At 42.3% G+C, this 19,946-nt stretch overlaps 1 long non-coding RNA gene across 1 annotated transcript; it reads left to right on the top strand.

Moving 5' to 3' along the window:
* The first annotated feature begins 14,824 nt into the window (after nt 1-14,824).
* Nucleotides 14,825-19,104, top strand: LOC134911591 (uncharacterized). The gene is made up of 3 exons (XR_010176703.1): nt 14,825-15,232; nt 16,508-16,910; nt 18,440-19,104. It is a non-coding gene; the product is annotated as an uncharacterized LOC134911591 (long non-coding RNA).
* The last annotated feature ends 842 nt before the right edge of the window (nt 19,105-19,946 follow it).

The raw sequence follows: 19,946 nt of genomic DNA, 5'->3' as shown, positions 1-19,946 counted from the left end.
TTGCTGAAGCAATAACGTTCAGATCCTCCACTAATGCTATGCTTCTTAAGTTCTTTCCTGGGGAAGCGACTTCTAGACCCTTCTTTGGGGCTGCATCTCTCGAGACCCCACTTGGGGATATTACTTCAAAGATCCCTTCTGGGGTTTTGCTTCTCGAGTTCCCCTCAAGAACTATGGTTTTAGAGACCCTTTCTAGGGTTGCGCTTTTCAAGTCCCTACCTGGGGTAACAGCTTCTGAGACCCCTTCCGGTATGGACACCTGAACTATAATATTTGATGTCCCTCTATAAGCTAGGGCATCGGGTACCGCTCCAGCACTCTGGGCATCGGGCACCACTCCAGGACCCTGGGCATCGGGCACCACTCCAGGACCCTGGGCATCGGGCACCACTCCAGGACCCTGGGCATCGGGCACCACTCCAGGAACCTGGGCATCGGGCACCACTCCAGGAACCTGGGCATCAGGCACCACTCCAGGGACTTGCAACTCCGCTTCCACAGGAACCTCAAGAGAGGAGAGAAACATTCTCTTTTGATTCCTGAATCTATAATGGGGCTCCCTTGCCCAAGGACCCCAATTATAGGACAGAGAGCTTTTTTGTGTGGGTTGTGTGACAAGTACCTCTGCCACAGTAGAGACAGGAGTAGGTCTTGTATCATGACTCAACTTGGCCAGAGGGCAAGACTCGTCACCACACTTTGGCTTGCGCAACTCACAGGTCTGCAGATAATGGCCTAAACCCCCACAATATAGGCATAAGTTTAAGTTTCTGCGACGCAGACGCTCCTCTTCTGAGAGCCTGGGCCGCAGAAAACTTTTAAACCTTTTCTCTTCAATTAAACCAGAGGATTCTCTTGTCACCATACTGTGAACAAGAGTCTCTTTAGAGATAGATGTACTCTCAACGACTTCTGGCAAAATGAGCAAGATTTTAGTCAGAAGGTTTTGCAGTTGCTTTAGGGATTGCTGCAAAACTTCTAGTCGCTCTGGTCTCAAAGCACTGAATACAGAGTTCAGGGCTGCGAGAGATGCCTGCAGGGCTTGCATAGTAGACATAGGAGGATTTAAAACTAGACAAGACAAGACAAGGCAAGACAAGGCAAGACAAGGCAAGACAAGGCAAGACTAAATTTTGCTAAACAAAACAAGACTTTTTTATTTATTTTTTTATTTTATTTTTATTTATTTATTTATTTATTTTTAAACACCGGACTGGGTTCTAAACACCGGACTGGATTCTAAACACCGGACTGGATTCTAAACACCGGACTGGATTCTGCACACTGAATTCTAGACAGGACTGGATTCTAGACTAGACACTGGACTGGGCCAAAAAAGAAAAAAAAGTTTTATTTCTTTTTTGTGGTATGGCTGGTGATAATGTTAGGTTCCTGGTGCTCAGAACAAGGGAGATGTTCATGAAGTGAGTCCAGAGCACCAGGACGTAACGCTGGGAAAGGGGAATGGAAAGGGAATAGCCCCTGGCGCCCTAACTCTGTTGTCTCACCCGTGCTATCGGAAATCCCTTGCGAGACTATGGTTTCTTGAGCCCTTGGCAGCCACGTTTGAAGGGCGGATTCTGTCTGCCCAACTCCGGTGCCCCCCGGTCTTAATGAGAGACAAAGGGAAATCCGAGGCAGAATGATAACAAGAGGACCTCTAACTAAGCAAACAGGCCAGGGGCTACAAGCTAACTAAAAACCTAAAGTATGTGCGGAGAAACCGCCAAAGGAAAAGAACAACAAAGGAAATGCTGATCACACGCTGACACAATACCTTTGTGTACCGGCGGTGACAGCACAAGCAGAACCCTCCGCAAAACACCAGGGACAGAAACAATAATGGAATACAGCGGCCTAGGCCAACGGACGCGGGAGAGCCGCTACTCACGGAACCGGTACAAATACTGGCAAACGGACAGGAACTTCTAATGCTGCCGACACTGACTCTCAGAACTGGAGGACAGGCAGAATCCCAAACGACAGACCGGTGGACACCAGGAAGCCAGAAGACTTGACCAGGGACAGGCAAAGCCACTGGAACTCAGGGCAGGAACGCCTCACAGCAGGACACGGGATCAGACACAGGAATCGACACAGGGACTGACACAGGAATCGACACAGGGACTGACACAGGAATCGACACAGGGACTGACAGGAACCAGCTCAAACTTCAAGCAGACTGCAAACCAAGGAATATCACCAGCATCTGTGAATTGCAAACAGCCAGCATATAACAGAGAGGCCTAATTAATAATCCCATGCAGCTGCCCTGTGCATGACTCTAAACTGACAAGATGCAATTAGCAGCCAGGTGAGGCTGAACACATGGGAACAAGCTGCAATTACACAGACTCACCAGCGGCAGCAGACAAGAGTATTCTAAAACAGAGCAATGGGAAATCCTGGCATGCAAGACAACTTTATAAACATAAAATAGGAATGAACCACTACCTGTGGTTCATAACAGTATCCCCTCCTTAAGGGTGAGCTCCGAGCACCCCATGACACCCACGGGGAACATAAACAGAAGTATAACATGAAATACAGAACAAAACTGCAAAACAGGAATGAGCCACAGCCGTGGCTCATAACAGCTTGTGCTTTGTTAAAGCCTGCTGTGAACCAGCTAATAAATGTTTAAACGGTTAAAGTCTGCTGTAAACCAGCCGGTGAAGTGAGTGAGAAAGACCAATATAGACTGCACCATCCCACTGTGTGGATGAAGTCCTGTGCACTGGGTTGCAGCTGATGGGTGTTAGTCAGTGCTGCAAGTATGGTAGTACGGTGTACCGGTAAGAAATTTCCAGCTGGTACGCCGTACCGCCATGCCGTCCACCATACCTGCATCCCGCTGGCTGCTGTGTGAGGGGAGGAAAGCGCACCGCCTCTCCTGCCCCTCAATTCTCTGTGATGTCCGTGGTCTCTGGTGGTGGCTGCGGTGGTGGTGTGGTGAATATCAATAAGGCACTGGTTTGCTAGCCAATCAGAGCTCGTGGACTGGCACTGCGGGGCCATTTGTGTATCTGGCACTGTGGGGGCATTTGTGTATCTGGCACTGCGGGGGCATTCGTGTACAGTATCTGGCACTGTGGGGACATTTGTGTATCTGGCACTGTGGGGCAATGTATATCTGACACTGGGGCAATGTGTATCTGACACTGGGGCATTTGTGTATCTGGCACTGTGGGGCAATGTATATCTGGCACTGTGGGGCAATGTATATCTGACACTGGGGCAATGTGTATCTGACACTGGGGCATTTGTGTATCTGGCACTGTGGGGCAATGTATATCTGACACTGGGGCAATGTGTATCTGACATTGGGGCATTTGTGTATCTGGCACTGTGGAGGCATTTGTGAATCTGGCACTCTGGTGCAATCTATATCTGGCACTGTGGGGCAACATGTATCTGGCACTATTGGGGTCATATGTGTAACTGGCCCCACATATGTGTATCATGCCACCATTTTCATTGGCCACACCCCATGCAGCCCTTGGCCACACCCATTTTTGATGCGCGCGCCAATGTGCCTATAAGACATTTTTTCTACTTGCACTACTGGTGTTAGTGTACAAGGTGCGTACGCCGGGGATTGAGATCTCTGAGTTTGGGCTCAGTAAGGGGAAGTGAGAACTCTGGACTGACCCTTCCCTTGTCGCTGCCGGTCCCCAGAGGTGTGGCAGTTTACAGGCACTCCCCCGATATCCAGTCACCGCCGAAGGTGGATCTTGCTTGGGGAGGGGAACACCTACGGTTTTGACTCTACAGAGCCATCCAGCGCATTTCCCCTTCACATACAGGGACTCACCTTTGTTCCACCCCCTCGCCATGTACTTAGTCTCCTCACCGCCTTACCTTCTCTTCTTCCATACCTGTTGCTAGGTAGCAGCTTCTTACTTCCGGGTGCTCCCACGTTCCATTCCCTCACACCACCCACGATATCAGCAAAGAGAAAGGGACCATTACTGCACGTCTAACAGCAACATTGCAGTGGTCACGTGACTAGTTGAACCTGGAAGTAAGAAACCGCTACCTACAGTAGCAACAGGGCCGGAAAAAGAGAAGGTAAGCCGGTGAGGGGACCGAGTACACGGCGAGGGGGAGGAAGGAAGTTGAGTCTCTGTATGTGGAAGGGATATGCTTTTGCACACACCAAGAGCAAAACTCCAGGACACACAAAATCTGCACAGCACAGAGGAGGCTGAGCACATCATTACCCAATTCAAATTGTTCTAGTAAGGCTGATCACCTCAGATTGCAGCAGCACACCCAAACATCTCACACTCAATGTACCACGCTTCTTTACCCATCGATATTTGGGAAGATGCCACATGTGCACTAGACAGCAATGACTCTGCTACTGTGCCAGAGTCTTTGCTTTCAATGCATGGTTGCCATCTACCTGAAGATAGCACTGGGAAGATAGCACCGGCCTTATAGATATACTCGTGAGGAGGGGCAGCAGATCCGGGCCCCTGCCAAGCCCCTCCATGAGCCCGGGCCTGAGTAATTAGTAGCTGGCCACCTCTCAGCGCCACTGTGTACCCCACTAGATTAGGCCATGCGTCTGTGAATTTGGATTTTACATAACATTTCCTAAGTAGGGCTGAGAAGATCTGACCCCAATATCCCTAGAAAATGAATTACTGTAGATTCAATTTGGAACTTTTTCGGACCAATTGTCCTCATCGGACACCACCATGGAGTGTGGATTCTAATATCGATAGTCTGCATGCATTATCTTGTTCTCTTTGTGCCTTTCTGCTTTCTTGCTTGCTATTTATAGTGAACCTGATATGTATCTGACGTTACGTTAGGTAAAGAAAATATCGATTTTCAATGTAGTTAAAAAATAATGATGTTATATAAATCTTGAATTTTAGACAAATATTATTGTGAAGTGATATATAGGTATGTTATATGAATGTGTTTTACTATCCTAATGTTTTTATATTGTTTATTTTTCTTGTCACAAGATATTTTCTGTGAGAAATGAACACAGAAAACAATTCAGGGAGAAGTAAATAGCTCACCAAAATTATACACTTTGTCTTATATAATTTACTAAATAAGAAACAATAAAAAAAAATATAGAAAAACTAATGCAAACAGTAGCTAGGGTTTAATTGCAAATATTAACAGATTACTAGTTTCAAAAACAATGTCAGTAATTTACTGTGTTTCTGCTCTTGAACACACCATTGAATTTTCTACAGTAAATGATCATTGCTAGTCTATACAGACAGTGGAAGATCAAGATTACCATGCACCTCCAGCAGTGCTCAGTACATAGATGGTAATTCAGAACTGATCGCTAGGCGCGTTTTCGTACAGAAGGCGATTAGGTCTAAACTGCGCATGCATATGCACCGCAATGTATAGGCGTGTCGCACGGGTACAAAGCGGATCGCCGCTCAGCAATGGGTTTGTGCGAAGGATCCATTCGCACGGGCGTTCGCAAGGAGATTGACAGGGAGAAGGCGTTTGTGGGTGGCAACTGACCGTTTTCTGGGAGTGGTTGGAAAAACGCAGGCGTGTCCAAGCGTTTGCAGTGCGGGTGTCTGACGTAAATTCCGGTCCTGAACAGGCTGAGGCGATCGCAGCGGCTGAGTAAGTGCTGGGCTACTCAAAAACTGCACAAAATCTGTTTGTACAGCTACACATGCGTTCGCACACTTGCACAGCTAAAATACACTCCCCCTGTAGGAGGCGACTATCTGATCGCAGCAGTACAAAAATCGCCTGCTAGCGATCAGGTCTGAATTAGGCCCATGGTTCCATCTTCCTCTAGAAATTCAGGTCCAAAGCAGGAGTAGATGGGACATACAAATATGAACATATTTACCTATAGATTTTTGTAAAACTAATAGCACACATATGAATAGAGGGATGACTGACATTTGGTATGTGAATCACGGCATTCGTCTTTATGGTGTGGGTGGGGCTAGTACAATGCAACCCGCAATGTCCTCCCTTACTTCTGAAAGCATCACATTGTGTTATTTGTCTTATTTTGTTGTTCTCCATTTTTGAAAACATGGGGCCTAATTCAGACCTGATTGCTGTCCAGTGCGCACGCAAGTGTGAATGCAACGCAAGAGTACAAATTCACGCCCACCATGCATGAGTGCACATAAATGTGCAGCAGTGCACAAAAGAGGTGTATATTATTCTGCTTTGCACGGGAGCGATGAGTTCGCAAGGTTGCATTTTGCATTGCCAGCAACATGGAGTTTTTTGTACATGTGCGTTGCATTCGCTAGCTTGCAAATAATCGCACAATATTATTTTTTTTAAATTTAATTATCAATTCCCCAAAGGAATTGTAATGTGATTGAACACTTAAGTGTTCAAACACTGAAAATTGAAGAGTTTGACAACCTAATTGTTCAATAACATTCAGCAATTAAGGCAACAAACACATCGGTTTAATATCTTTGTTGTCCAATTTGCACAATACCCAGAAATTGTAATAATTGAAAATGAAAAAAGGTAAGTTAAATTGTACCATATCTCATTTATTATGAGATTGTTTAAATCGTGAATGTATGACCTACATTATATACACATTAAATACTTAGACATATATGCTTCAACGTTTGTAAAGTGTTTAAATGTGGAGTGATCAAGTACCAAACAATCAGCTACTAACTGTCATATCACAGGCTGTGTAATTAAAATAGCAGTTAGGAGTTGTTTAGCTGGTACTATTTCACTCACCATTTTATCACTTTCCAAGTGATGCTACATCTCTACATATATGATATTGGCCTTTTATAAAACACAACACACAAAATTTTTGTCCAAAACTTTTTAATTCCAAAAATATTTTTTTTTTATAAAATAAGATATTAAAACAAAAATTAATAAAACATTTTTTTTAAAACAATTATGTCTTCCAGGAGGGCATGGGCATGCTGCCAGGACTATCCGGAGTCCCGCATTTTGATCTCCAACCTCAGCATCTGTAAAGAATGATAATTAAAAAAATACAATTAATTTCAGACATTATGCAATAAAGAAACAATAGGAATAATTCAGACCTGATTGCTTGCTAGCTATTTTTTGCAGCGCTGCGATCAGATAGTCGCCGCCTATAGGGGAGTGTATTTTCGCTTTGCAGGTGTGCGAACGCATGTGCAGCCGACCTGTAAAAAAAAATTGGTGCAGTTCCTGAGTTGGCCAGAACTTACTCACTGCGATCACTTCAGCCTGTTCATGTCCGGAATTGACGTCAGTCACCTGCCCTGCAAACGCTTGACACATCTGCGTTTTTCCAAACACAACCAGAAAACGGTCAGTTGCCACCCACAAATGCCCTCTTCCTGTCAATCTCCTTGCGATCGGCTGTGCGAATGGATTCTTTGTTAAATCCATCACTCAGCAACGATCCGCTTTATACCCATACGACGCACCTGCGCATTGCGGTGAATACGCATGCGCAGTTCTGACCTGATTGCAGCACTGCAAAAAACGCTAGCGAGCGATCAGGTCTGAATGACCCCCAATGTATCAAACACACTTCCACAGCTCACTGTCTAGGTCAGGGATGGTGATTGTTTGGCCTTTCAGCTGGTGCGGAACTACACAGCCCAGCATGCCCTGCAACAATTTTAGCATGACAATTGCAAAAACTGTTGCAGGACATGCTGGACTGTGTAGTTCCACATCAGCTGGATAGGGTAAGTTTGAAGACACTGGGGTATATTTACTAAGGTCCCGATTTTGACCGAGATGCCGTTTTTTCTTCAAAGTGTCATCTCGGTAATTTACTAAGCCAAAAACACGGCAGTGATGAGGCCATTCGTATTTTTTTGGAAGTTCATGTGTAAAATTACGAATGAATACACCATCGGTCAAAACACGGCTGTTTAGGTATGAATCACGGTCATTTACTAACCATTCGTATTTGTAATGTCTACCGTGATAATGCATTTGCGGTCGTGAAAAAATACAATTCGTACAAAAGTCCTAAAAAAAAGTAGACCTACTTTTGAGAAGCGTGTTTACATGTGTATTCAATTATTCATTAGTCACACCTGAATGTTTGGCCCTATAAAAGGCTCCCAGGCACATTTTGAAGATCTCTCACTCTGAAATGGCGGCTGTTGTGTGTGTTTCAGATTTTTTGGTTGCTGGGGGATACCTGAGACTGCTCCATGACTCTTCAATAAATCAGGGCCAGGTAAGTGCACATGGTCAGCAGGTTGAACAGGTGCCGCGGAGGCTGCGCCAGCCTCGTTTTTTTAGGGGACGTTTAAACTTGAACGCATTGTCTGATGATAGGGTCATACAGATGTTTAGGCTAAATCGAAACAACATTTTCCGTCTGTATGACCTTGTCAAACTGGGACTAGACCCTGAGACAGCACGCTCTCGCTCTGTCTCAGGCCTGCACAAACTCCTGGCTGTGTTGCACTTTATGGCTACTGGGAGCTTCCAGGCTGTGACAGGCGACGTCATTGGTATCTCCCAGCCCACCTTTTCAAAATATTTGAATCAGGTGAGTTGAAATATACATACACGTCTATGTCTAAGTGTTGCTTCTGTTAGGTCTTAGAACACAGTATTGTATTGAATACAGATCATGACACTCACCTTATATTTATTAATGTCCACTCAGGTTTTGGATGTCTTGGACCCCCATATAAATTCCTCTATCTGCTTCCCTACCCAGGAGTCGCAGTGGCATGCAGTCAGGGTAGCTTTCTATGAGCTTGCTGGCATGCCCAATGTGCTGGGGGCCATAGATTGCACACACATTGAGCTGAGACCACCTAGGGGCCGACAATATATTTATACTAATAGACATATGGACAAATCCACTAATGTCCAGGTGGTTTGTGATGCAAATCTAAAAATTATGAGTGTGGTTGCAGGTAACCCTGGCGGCTGCCATGACTCCTTCATCCTCAGTCAGTCATCTCTCTTCGATAAATTTGAGGACGGACAAATGCCTGATGGCTGGCTGCTGGGTATGTTCCAAGTGTGTTGTGTGTATGTGTGTTAACTTCAAACTCCTTTTTTTTTTAGGGTAATTATTCATCATACACATGTACTAATGTTGCCTATATCTGTTTTTCAGGTGATGGTGGTTATGGCTGCTACTCTTGGCTACTTACTCCATTGTCCCAACCTGATTCTCCTGCTGAACACAGTTACAATCATGCACATAAGTCTACGCGGAACGTGATAGAAAGATGTTTTGGAGTGCTGAAATCTAGGTTTCGGTGTCTGGATAAATCTGCTGGGCTTTTGTTGTATAGTCCCTCTAAGGTGACTAGGATTGTGTTCTGCTGCTGTTTTCTCCATAATCTGTGTTTGCAACAACATCTGCCACATGATGATGAAGAAAACAGTCAGCAAGCAGAGGAGTTAGAAACATCTGGTGACAGTGTGAGTACAGATGTAGGGAGACAGGTAAGGCAAGAAGTTATTCAGCGATATTTTACCCGTAAGTATTATTTTGTTTATAATCAGCTTGCCTAACCACTTTTATTACATGTATTGTAGGGGGGGGAATGTTTGTTTTGTTCGTTAGTGTTTGTTCTTTATACTGGTGTGTATGTTTATTTTTATTTTTATTAAATAAACATTGACAATCATTACCCCATTAAACCATACACACATAGCGTGTTTTAAAATCATTAACACGGACACAGGTTTTTTTTGGGAATACAATAGCCAAACATTTATTGTGTTGCACAAATTTCCTGCCTTAATCATTTTTTTTTTGTGTGTGTGCTTGGTGCAGAAGTTTGTCCTGGTTCGATGGCCCGTGTTCTGCTTGAGCGTCGAACAGGGGAGGTAACTGGGGTCTGGCTAGGGGTCGTTGTTCCGGAGCTGGAGCTGACTTGTTGTGCTGCCAGCACAGTAATGCTTTGGCTCAGGTTGTGAATACTGGCATTCAGCTGATTATTGGTGGCAGTGTGGCTGGCAACAATTCTGGACAAAGTTTCAGTCACTACTTGGTTGTGCTGGATGACTTGTATTAGGGCTTGTTGCTGCCGCTGTTGCTCATCGATTACTCTAGATAAATTTGTCAGCATTTGCATGTTGTCCGCCCTGATTTGCTCCATTAAAGTAGCTATTCTGCCTACCTGAACAATCAGTCTGCCCGAGTTCCTACTAATGTGAGGTAGATGATGCGGCAGACTGGCAAGGTGTTGTGTGTGTGTGTTCAGGTAGGCAGTGTTTTGGACCTGTTGTGTGGCCCAACTGCTCCAAAAGTCTGCGGACATTTGTTGCTGTGGTGGAGTTGGGATCAATTGGGGACTTACGGAGGCTTGGGGCATATCCTGCTGCTGGGTTGGCTGGGTAGGAGCAACGGGCTGCAGGTGCAGTGTAAAGGTAGCCTGTTGGTCAGGTTCCTGCTGGTCGTCCTCGCCCATGATGGTTGGTTCTGTATGGGGGTCACAACAGCCACTGATTATTTTCAAATATATTTCTTTGCTTGTCCTAAACATGGCATACTTAATAATACTCATGAAAATGTTAAAGATTGTGTGTTGTCAAAAAAACTGGGAATATTGCCTTAAGAAACACATATGTGCCTTCACAGGCGTGCGCAGACACTGACTGGCGGGTTCCGCACCAAACTTACCCCCCTACACAACATTATAGTGTTCTCTATCCTCCCCTGTCCTGGATATAGACTGCTCACCTGGTCGACCCAGAGGAGCGGACCAGGTAAGCAGTCTACATCCAGGACAGGGGAGGTGTGAGAACACTATAATGCCGTGGAGGGGGTGGGGGGTGGAAGTCCTGTGCGAAACCCGCAATTCAGTTTCTGTGCACGCCTGTGTGTGCCTTCTAATTTACCCAACACAATTTTATTTAATTTGTTTTGTTCAGAGACTCTAAGACATAATGATATGTGAAACACGAAGATATGTCCCCATTTAACATTAATGCCTGTAAAAATTGAGTATGGCCCTTCCTTTAGATAAACACAAACAAGGCAGTAAATGTTGTTTCTAACAAACTCATTAATTTGTAAAGGCAGTCATTTTTTTAATATTTAAATTTTTAAAAATTTTAATTGTGTATTTTTCACAAAACATGCAAATGTGTTAAGTAGGACTATGTTTATAACTGGTGATGTGGGCCATGTGAAACATTTGTCTTAACCAATGTTTTTTTACAAATTTGGAAAACAAAATGTTATAACAAAAACAAAATGGATGCTAGGCAAAACATTACATCTGAAAATGGGTGCAGTAATTTTTGCAAAAAACACATGTGCTTGGTAATTGACATTATGGCCATGACTAATAATATGCACAAATATAATTGTACAGACAATACACAAACAGTGGTGCAGCTGAATTAACCATGAGAAGACCTAAGGATTAGAACAGACAATGATATGTGCAAGGTGATAAAGGCACAAGGAAGACAGATTATTTTTAACATTTATAAACAAAAATAAAAACATTTTCAGCATAGAACACCTTGAACATATCAGTGCTTAGTAAAATTAATATGACTTAGCCATGTTCATTCATAGTCCACACTGTGAAAAACTTTTATTAATTTTTGCATAACATTTTTTACTCACCAGACAGCTGAGGTGATCGTGGCTCATCACTTTGAGGACTTGCCAAAATGTCCAGAGGTGGCTGGGGCAACACTGCGGAGATGCGCCGCCTGGGTGGTGAAGATGGAGCCGCTGACTCAGACTCCACACGACGTGACTTACTGGGCCTCGTAGGCAAACTCACAGAGCCCTGTAATGTCCGCCTTAGAGGAGGGCGGCTTGCAGAAGAAGAACCTATGTGAAAAGAAAAACATTAATATTTTTTGGCTTCTATGTGTTTGCCGAATATGTGAATACAGTGAATTCTTACCTGCATTCCCACCATCATCAGTTGGCTGTGGCCTGTCTGTGGTTCTTCTCTGGCGTACTGTTGATACATTTGAAAAAACATTATGACCATACTTTAAAGACTCCTTGTTATCTGAACTTCCTTATTATGATGTAAACATCTGGAACCTAATGTTAAGTAAATTATTTTTTGTTTAAGCTATTCTGTATTCATTAATTGGGTGTGTTTTTAAAAAATAAGATGGTGTGGCACTAAATAATCCTTATCCAAAGGTTAATTCTGCAAATTGACACAAACAGCATCAAAAAAACAATTAAAAAATAAAACACATCAATAACCAAAAAACACAAAAAAAGAAAAAAAACTTTTAAAAAAATTAGGGACAAGCAAGATCTCTGATTATGTATTAGAACTACACATACCAGCATGCACTGCAACAGATGTAACATTCACTAATAAAACTCAGGCAATGCATGATGGGACTTGTAGTTTGGAAACACCTTTACAGCTACAGGTTGCACAGGCCTGCACTACATCACCAACACAATGATTCTAATTTAAAAAACACAGTAACAATTAGCAGCATAAATATTTTTCAAAATGCAATATCACAAAATAATTTCAAACAAACTCACCATCCTGCCTTGTACGGTCCGAATCCCTGACATGAGTCGCAGCAACCACTTCGGAAGGAATAGGGGACCGCACAGGCTCCTCCCAATCACGATAAGTAGCACGGAAGGGGTGTCCACCCCCGGTTTGGCGGGCTGATTTGGCCTCCTTGGCCATCTTGGCCTTGACACGGCGCTTGATGTCATAAAAGCGCTTCCGGCACGTGTCCTCAGTCCGCCTCACCACACCCTCACTATTCACTGCCGCTATAACTTTACCCCACAGGACAGCTTTCCTACGTGAGGACACCTTGGCAGCATCCTGCCCAAACAATTGGCGATGATGCCTCATCAGCTCCCGCTCCAAAGCCATGTTTTCAGCATAGCTGAACTTAACATTGCGCCCAGTCTTGGTAGTGGTGCGTGGCTGCGGAGCCACAGCACCATCACTATCACTGGATAACGCAGCAATAGGCACCCCCTCCTCCTCCTCACTAACCTCCTCCTCTCACTAACCTCCTCCACCTCACTCACCTCCTCCCTCTCACTCACCTCCTCCACCTCACTCACCTCCTCCCTCTCACTAACCTCCTCCACCACACTGACCTCTGACTGAGACATAATCCCTACAACTACAAGAAACACAGAGAAAAAAAAACAGAAAACACACTCCTCCACTACCACTACACACCACACAACCAACACACACACACACACACACACACACACACACACACACACACACACACACACACACTCACTCACAAACAATGACAATAGACTTTAAAAAAAAAACAAGGACAAAAAAGTAGACAAACTTTGAAAAAACAACACAACAAGTAAGACAATACTACTTACACACACAGTACAGCACTCAACAATCGATAAACTCCGCAAAAAATCCACCAACAACTCCAACAAACTCACCAACTCCTAATACACCTTCCTCTCTCCTCTCCACTAGCTAAACCCACGAGGTGCGGACGGTTTGGGGCGTTTTTATAGTAATGTGCACAGACACTCCTCCATCACGAATACAACCAATCACGGACGAGTGACAAAATCGAAACTTAGGAAAAAAAACGCGGCCGGGAACGGACAAACACTGCCGGAACAGACATGTGACGCAGTCGTAATAAAAACCAAAAAACACGGCCGAAAAACAACAAAATCGGCCGCATTCTTACCAAAAAAACACGAATGACATCGACATCGGACAACCTGAAAAATACAAATACGACAGCTTAGTAAATTAGGCGTAACCAATTCAAAAAGTTGCACAAACACACTTTCGATGTCATTCGTGATGATTTTCACACCAAATCGGTAGTAATACGAATCTTAGTAAATTTACCCCACTGATTGAAGTATATGTTTAAAGGGCAATGTAAATTAAATAAACAAATAAAAAATGAAAATAATTATGCTAGCCATACATCAGACCAACTTCAGACCAACTTTTCTCCAACACTCCAAACTTCCAACCATCCAACTTGTCTAGTAGGCGGACAGTGCCTGCCTACAGTACTTCAGTTTTTGTTTTGTTTTTCAATTCAAAACATGCAGAAGTGTCTTTATTTCAGTTAAACTGGGCTTTTCTTTCACCACCATACATTTATTGGGGGGAATTCAAATGTTTGAAAAGTCGGTCGGGTGTCTGTTTTTTCCTGTCTATTAGATAGGAAGAAACAGACACCCAACTGACGTTTCAAACAATTGAATATCCCCCATTAAATTGACTTATTTTTATAGTGAACTATGGATACCAGCATGGTTGGGCTGCCAAGGCATATTGGAACTTTAAGGACCACAAGTACAAGCTTGCCCTGGTACATGTACTTCAGTATCTCCTTTTTATTTTTGATCTTTTTAATTTGTAAAAACATACCTTTTGAACTACTCCCGGGCAGCAGTACAAGAATTGAAGTAGTCATTTGCTATCTGTAAATTTTGTAACAAATTTTTTTTAGTTTGATTCATTTTGGTTTTGCTGAGCTACAATTGTTATAGCAGGACCTGGTGTCACGGCAAGCTGCCAGTTGTGGTTCTGCAAGTGTCACTTTGCATATATATACAAAACTGCAATCCTATTTTCAGTGCAACACCCATGTTAATTAACACTGCTGTGGGTCAATGCTGAGAATTGTAGTGTGTAAAATAAAATAACATAAACAAATGTAGCTTTTATTGTATTATTACCCATTGCATATGTATTCATGGCAGTTTGGGTAGTGGGGAGGGGTTCTTGGAAAATTAATTATTTGTTATTTATTTACTTAAGTAGGTTCTATTCATGGAAATAGGAATATTTTCTCACTACACGTTTCACACCAATAATATACACACACACAAACACCTGTGATTCTGGCTTCAGTGCAACACCCATGTTAATTAGATTAGCACTGCTGTGGTTCTGTAAGTGTCAGCATACCCTGCCAGCCACTTTTCACAGCAATAAAGTTTGCATGGAAACATAGAATTTGACGGCAGATAATAACCACTTCGTCCATCTCGTCTCCCCCATTTAATTTGTCCTTTTGGCAACTTCAACCCTATTTGAAGCATCTATATGCAACTGTGATCCTGTCTTCAATGCAACACTCTTGTTAATGAAATTACTACTGCTGAAAATACTGGTCGAACACACCTCACCATGTACCAGCCGGCACCATTTATATTCAGAGAATTAATATCAAGACCTGCATTAAAGTAATGGTCCACCAATGCGAAGTCTGCGCTCTAAAGGATGTCATTGCAAGAATAAACTTTTCAAATCCTTCTTCACAGGTAAAACCATCTTAACCTTTAGTCTGTGGGTTTCATTATTTTGTCAGACTATACTTTTCATACCCCAAGCACAATTGTCTGTCTTCAACAGTTTTTTTCTCTTGCATGGTAATGAAACCCCTTTTCTAATGGTGATTAGGAGAAATGTGTCTGAAGCACTGGTGTTTCTATAATGGGTGCAGTGTGTGCGGTGCACATGGGCCCCTGAGTCCAGAGGGGCCCCCACAGCACACGCTGCACCCATTTTTAAAATACCCCTCTCGAAGTCCAGCGCCGGCATCCGCAGCGCTATTAGAACACAGTGAAAATAGCTCAGCGGCCATTTTCACAGAGTTCTGCGCATATGCAGTAGAGAAATATCAGGAAAAATGGCCGCTGCACCATTTTCCTGGAGATCTGTGCTGGGAAGTAGAGTCTGAGCCCTCTAGTGCTCAGACTGTACAGCGCTCCGGGCAGAGATGAGGGGACCCGAACGGAGGAGGCTGAACACGGGCCTACTCCTCTCTTAAAATGCCCCTGGTCTGAAGGTCAGATACTATAAATCGGGTGTATTTGTCAATGCAGAATCATTGAGGATTTGTTTCCTTGTAAAGTGCTAGACATTTGTTAATTGCTGCAATTTTTCCAATTTCCATTGGGGATTCATCAATCTGGTAAATATATCATATCTTTGAACAGAAAATGCTGTAAACATTTTTGTTACTATTTTATTGTTTACATTTTTTCCCTTCCTTGTAATGCTTCCTTTACTTTGTATAATGCTTCCCTCCTGTACCTTGTTAAAAATCTTGATATTTTCTTAAAGTGTATATCTGTGCTTTCCCTTCTCTTAAACTTTCTCTTCCATGGTTCTTCAACCTGCAGACCTCCAGCTGTTGTGAACTGACACATCCCAGTATGCCCTGTCTCAGTTTTAGCATGCCTTAATAGCAAAACTGTGCCAGGGCATGCTGGGATGTGTAGTTCCACAGCAGCTGGAGGGCAGCAGGTTGAAGACCCATGAACAGGTAGAATTTACTCCATTAATCAGCCCAATTCCTTGTTTTTTTGCCACCCAGATATTTAATGTATTCCTACCCCCATACATCAGCACATAATGCTAGAAAGTGTTCACTGGGGTTACCTGTTATATGCATATTTTCACTATTTTTTTTTTAACATAACTATGTTGTAATTGTTGTGCAATGTAAAGAAAATCTGACATATGACTTTTTAAAAGTTAGAATATCTTCATATTTTTAATATCAATGTTAATTTTGTTTAAATGTTTTTTAGAAAGATATCTGCAGATAAACACTCAGAGTTCATTAACTTATACCGTTCCCATCCCTGTCTGTGGAAGGTCAAATCGTCCGATTATAGTAATAGACAAAAAAGATATGTTGCCATACAGTCTCTAATTGAACTGAGCAGACCTCTTTACCCACATGCTGATGTTGCGTGGGTTAAAAATAAAATTCTGAACTTTAGAACTGTATTCACAAGAGAGACAAACAAAATTGACACATCCAAGAAATCAGGTTGCGGTACTGATGATGTGTATGTGCCTTGTCTCTGGTACTATGATCTGTTAATGTTCACAAGAGACCAAGAAGCGATATGACCTTCCATAAATGAACATAGCAAAGGAACATCTACGGAAACCCTGGCTATAATGGAAGAACCATTAACCGGCTTGGTAAGCATTGTAAAATATTAATTTTATAAAGTACAAAATGTTGTAACATGTCATTAATTATAATTGGGGACTCCTAGAAGTGTCTTTGGAATATCTTTATTGCAAGCTAAGTGTATACACTGCATTGATAAATGATATCCACTAGCATTAAAAACACAGAGCAACAACTGAACTAGTAAAAAATAACTTTTATTTCAATTTAAACATACAGATTTGCATAGTAAAAAAAATAATCACAAAATATAGTGAATGCAATATTCATTTGCAATCAGCAATATACTTAGAGCATAAAATAGGAAACAAATCAGAATGAGGGTGACAAATTATTATAAGGCAATGTTATCTTGCCATTCTATTGCTCCAGGACCATTGAAATAGGTCAGGTAGTTTTCGCAGTTTAACTTTGCGATCTCTTTAGAATTGCGCGTATCTGACCTCTCCACAGGTGTCCAAGTGAAATTGTCACTTTCCATATTGAGACTTTCATCTGACAACTGCAAACTACTTAAGGTTTTTCTTCTTAAATGGTTGTGGAGTTGACAACAGGCCAAAACACCTGCATCTGTTTTATCTGGGTGCAGCATTAAAGATGTATGAAAAATTCTGAATCTATTACTGAGAATGCCAAATGCATTTTCCACAACTCTCCTTGCCCATGACAATCTATAGTTAAAAATCTTCCTTTCTGGTATAAGGTGGCATTGAGAAAAAGGTTTCAATATGTGCAAATGTAATGCAAAGGCATCATCTGCTACCAGTGTCAGACTGGGGCATGTAGGGCCCACCGGGGAGGGGGGGGGGGGAGGGGGGGATGCAGTGGTAGGGACCCATGTTTAGTGGTGTGGCCAGTCTGCAGAGGGGATGTGGCCTGCCACCTCATTGGTTTGACCAACGATTAGAGAGTGCAACGCCTGGGCCCTTTCATAACTATATACAGTAAATTCAGATGCTGCATGCATGATAATGTACCAGATTAATAACAGATTAATAACAGCAATGCATTGTAGAAAATACACCATAGTCCAGTATGAGGTAACATATGTATAATGTATAATTTAAGTGCACAATCTGGAATCTGATCCTTAGAGCAGGAGGTGGGCCCCCAGGCAGTGGGGCCCACCGGTGGTTTCCCCTGTACCCCTGTGGGCCAGTCCAAGCCTGTCTGCTTCAAAAACAAAAGGTATACCATATTTTGTTTCTGAATCAGAAGATAAATTCAGAAAGCCACTGTGCAGATTTTCACAGAATTTTGTTTGTTCAAAAGAGCCACCATCAGCCACTCTCCCATTTCTACCTACATTTACATACAGAAATTCATAATTGGCATTTACTACTGCCATTAGGACAATGCTAAAAAAAAAAACCTATGTTTCCCATTTATAGCTCCTCCACAGTTTGGAAAGTTCCATTTATCTTCAAAATCTTCTGCAATAGCTTGCCATTCTTCTGATGTGGAAGGAACCTATATAGAGGGAAAAACAAGGTTTGATAAAACCAGTTCAAAGTCACATTGTCCCTTATTTCTCTAGGCATCAGCTGCTGCATCTACAAGTACTGAGACACCAAATGATCCCCAACATCGGAAGAAAACTACAACACAAAAGAAGTTCCATAAAAGAGATGTTTGGAGGAAAAGGCAGAGTCACTTCTTGATAAAGCCACAAATATACTAAATCATTCTATGGACGAATATGATGCCACAGTACTCACATGGGGAGCAAAGTTGCGACGTATACCACAGCAACATCAACACTATACAGAAAGACTTGTAAATGAGATACTGCATATGGCCTCCATGGGAGAAATTAATGCATATACCTTTATATTAAATTTGCCTTCTTATATGCCACCGCATGAAGAACATCAAAGGCCACAGGATGGAAGCTTTAATAGTGTGTTCCCTAATAGCTCTCAGCAAACACATCCAGAAACATACTATAGTAAACCACCTGATGTGCCCCAACTCTCCACCATGCATGATAGTTATGCCTGTTCCCCTCTGCACCCTTCTCTTGTACAAAGAGCATCTACCCCCTATACATGGTAACACTGATGCCATGGATGATTTGTCTTTTGACCCTAGAGATGTTCACAATATTTCTCAACCACAGCCTTATAATTATGTCAATCTATAAAAATAAACAAAAAAACTTTAGGACCATTTAATACTGTATCTAAACATTTATTGACAATATTTACCTTTGTTTGTAAAAAAACAAAACATTTTCACATTGTTTTTGCTTTACTTTTGTATTAATAAAACTTTGTTTAGAAACAAATTTCTTGTTCAGATTACTTGCTTTTAGGTATTCTGGTTCCAACACCTTTAATAATGGCTCTACCAGTTTCTGGTATAATCTTACCAAGAGCTTGTGCAGAAATATTCATAGAAAATATCAAGTCTTCAAATGATCAGTCAGTGGCCAAAAGGCACAAAGTGGCCACTAGTCTTTGCTCAGGTGATATAGACTTTCTGAATTTTGTGTCTTGTTTGGCAATTAATGGAGCTACAAGTTTAAGTAACTCTTGAAAGGTGTTGTCGGGCATTCTTAAATCATTTTTATAGTCATCCGGGTTATTTTCTCTTATTTCTTTTTAACAGCTCCATATGAGACTAAGGGGGAGATTCAATTGTTTGAAAAGTCAGTTGGGTGTCTGTTTTTTCCTATCTAATAGACAGGAAAAAACAAACACCCAACGACTTTTCAAACATTTGAATTCCCCCCAAAGTGTCTCTTCTTTTCAACCATGCTTTGGTCCAGCAGCTTCTTTTGTGATTCTTTCTTCTTTCTCCTACTATGTAGAAATAGGTTTACAGCAGCTACAGCAATTGCTGCTCTTGCAGTTTTTGGATTGAGATTCATTTCTCTGTGATTTGTCTGAAAAGGAAGTGTTGTTCCAATCAAATGGATGATTTGGTATCACTGAGTGTTCTATAATAAAAATTATAATAGTGTTAAATGAAAGCAGATATATTGAAATAAACAGTGTTAATGAAAAGACTGCATAATTTCTGCTGCCTATGAAGGCCGCAGA

The sequence above is a fragment of the Pseudophryne corroboree genome, chromosome 4 (assembly GCF_028390025.1).
Source record: "Pseudophryne corroboree isolate aPseCor3 chromosome 4, aPseCor3.hap2, whole genome shotgun sequence".
NCBI classification, from domain to species: domain Eukaryota; kingdom Metazoa; phylum Chordata; class Amphibia; order Anura; family Myobatrachidae; genus Pseudophryne; species Pseudophryne corroboree.
Note: the sequence above shows the minus strand (reverse complement) of the source record. Positions and strands in the feature narration are given on the sequence as shown.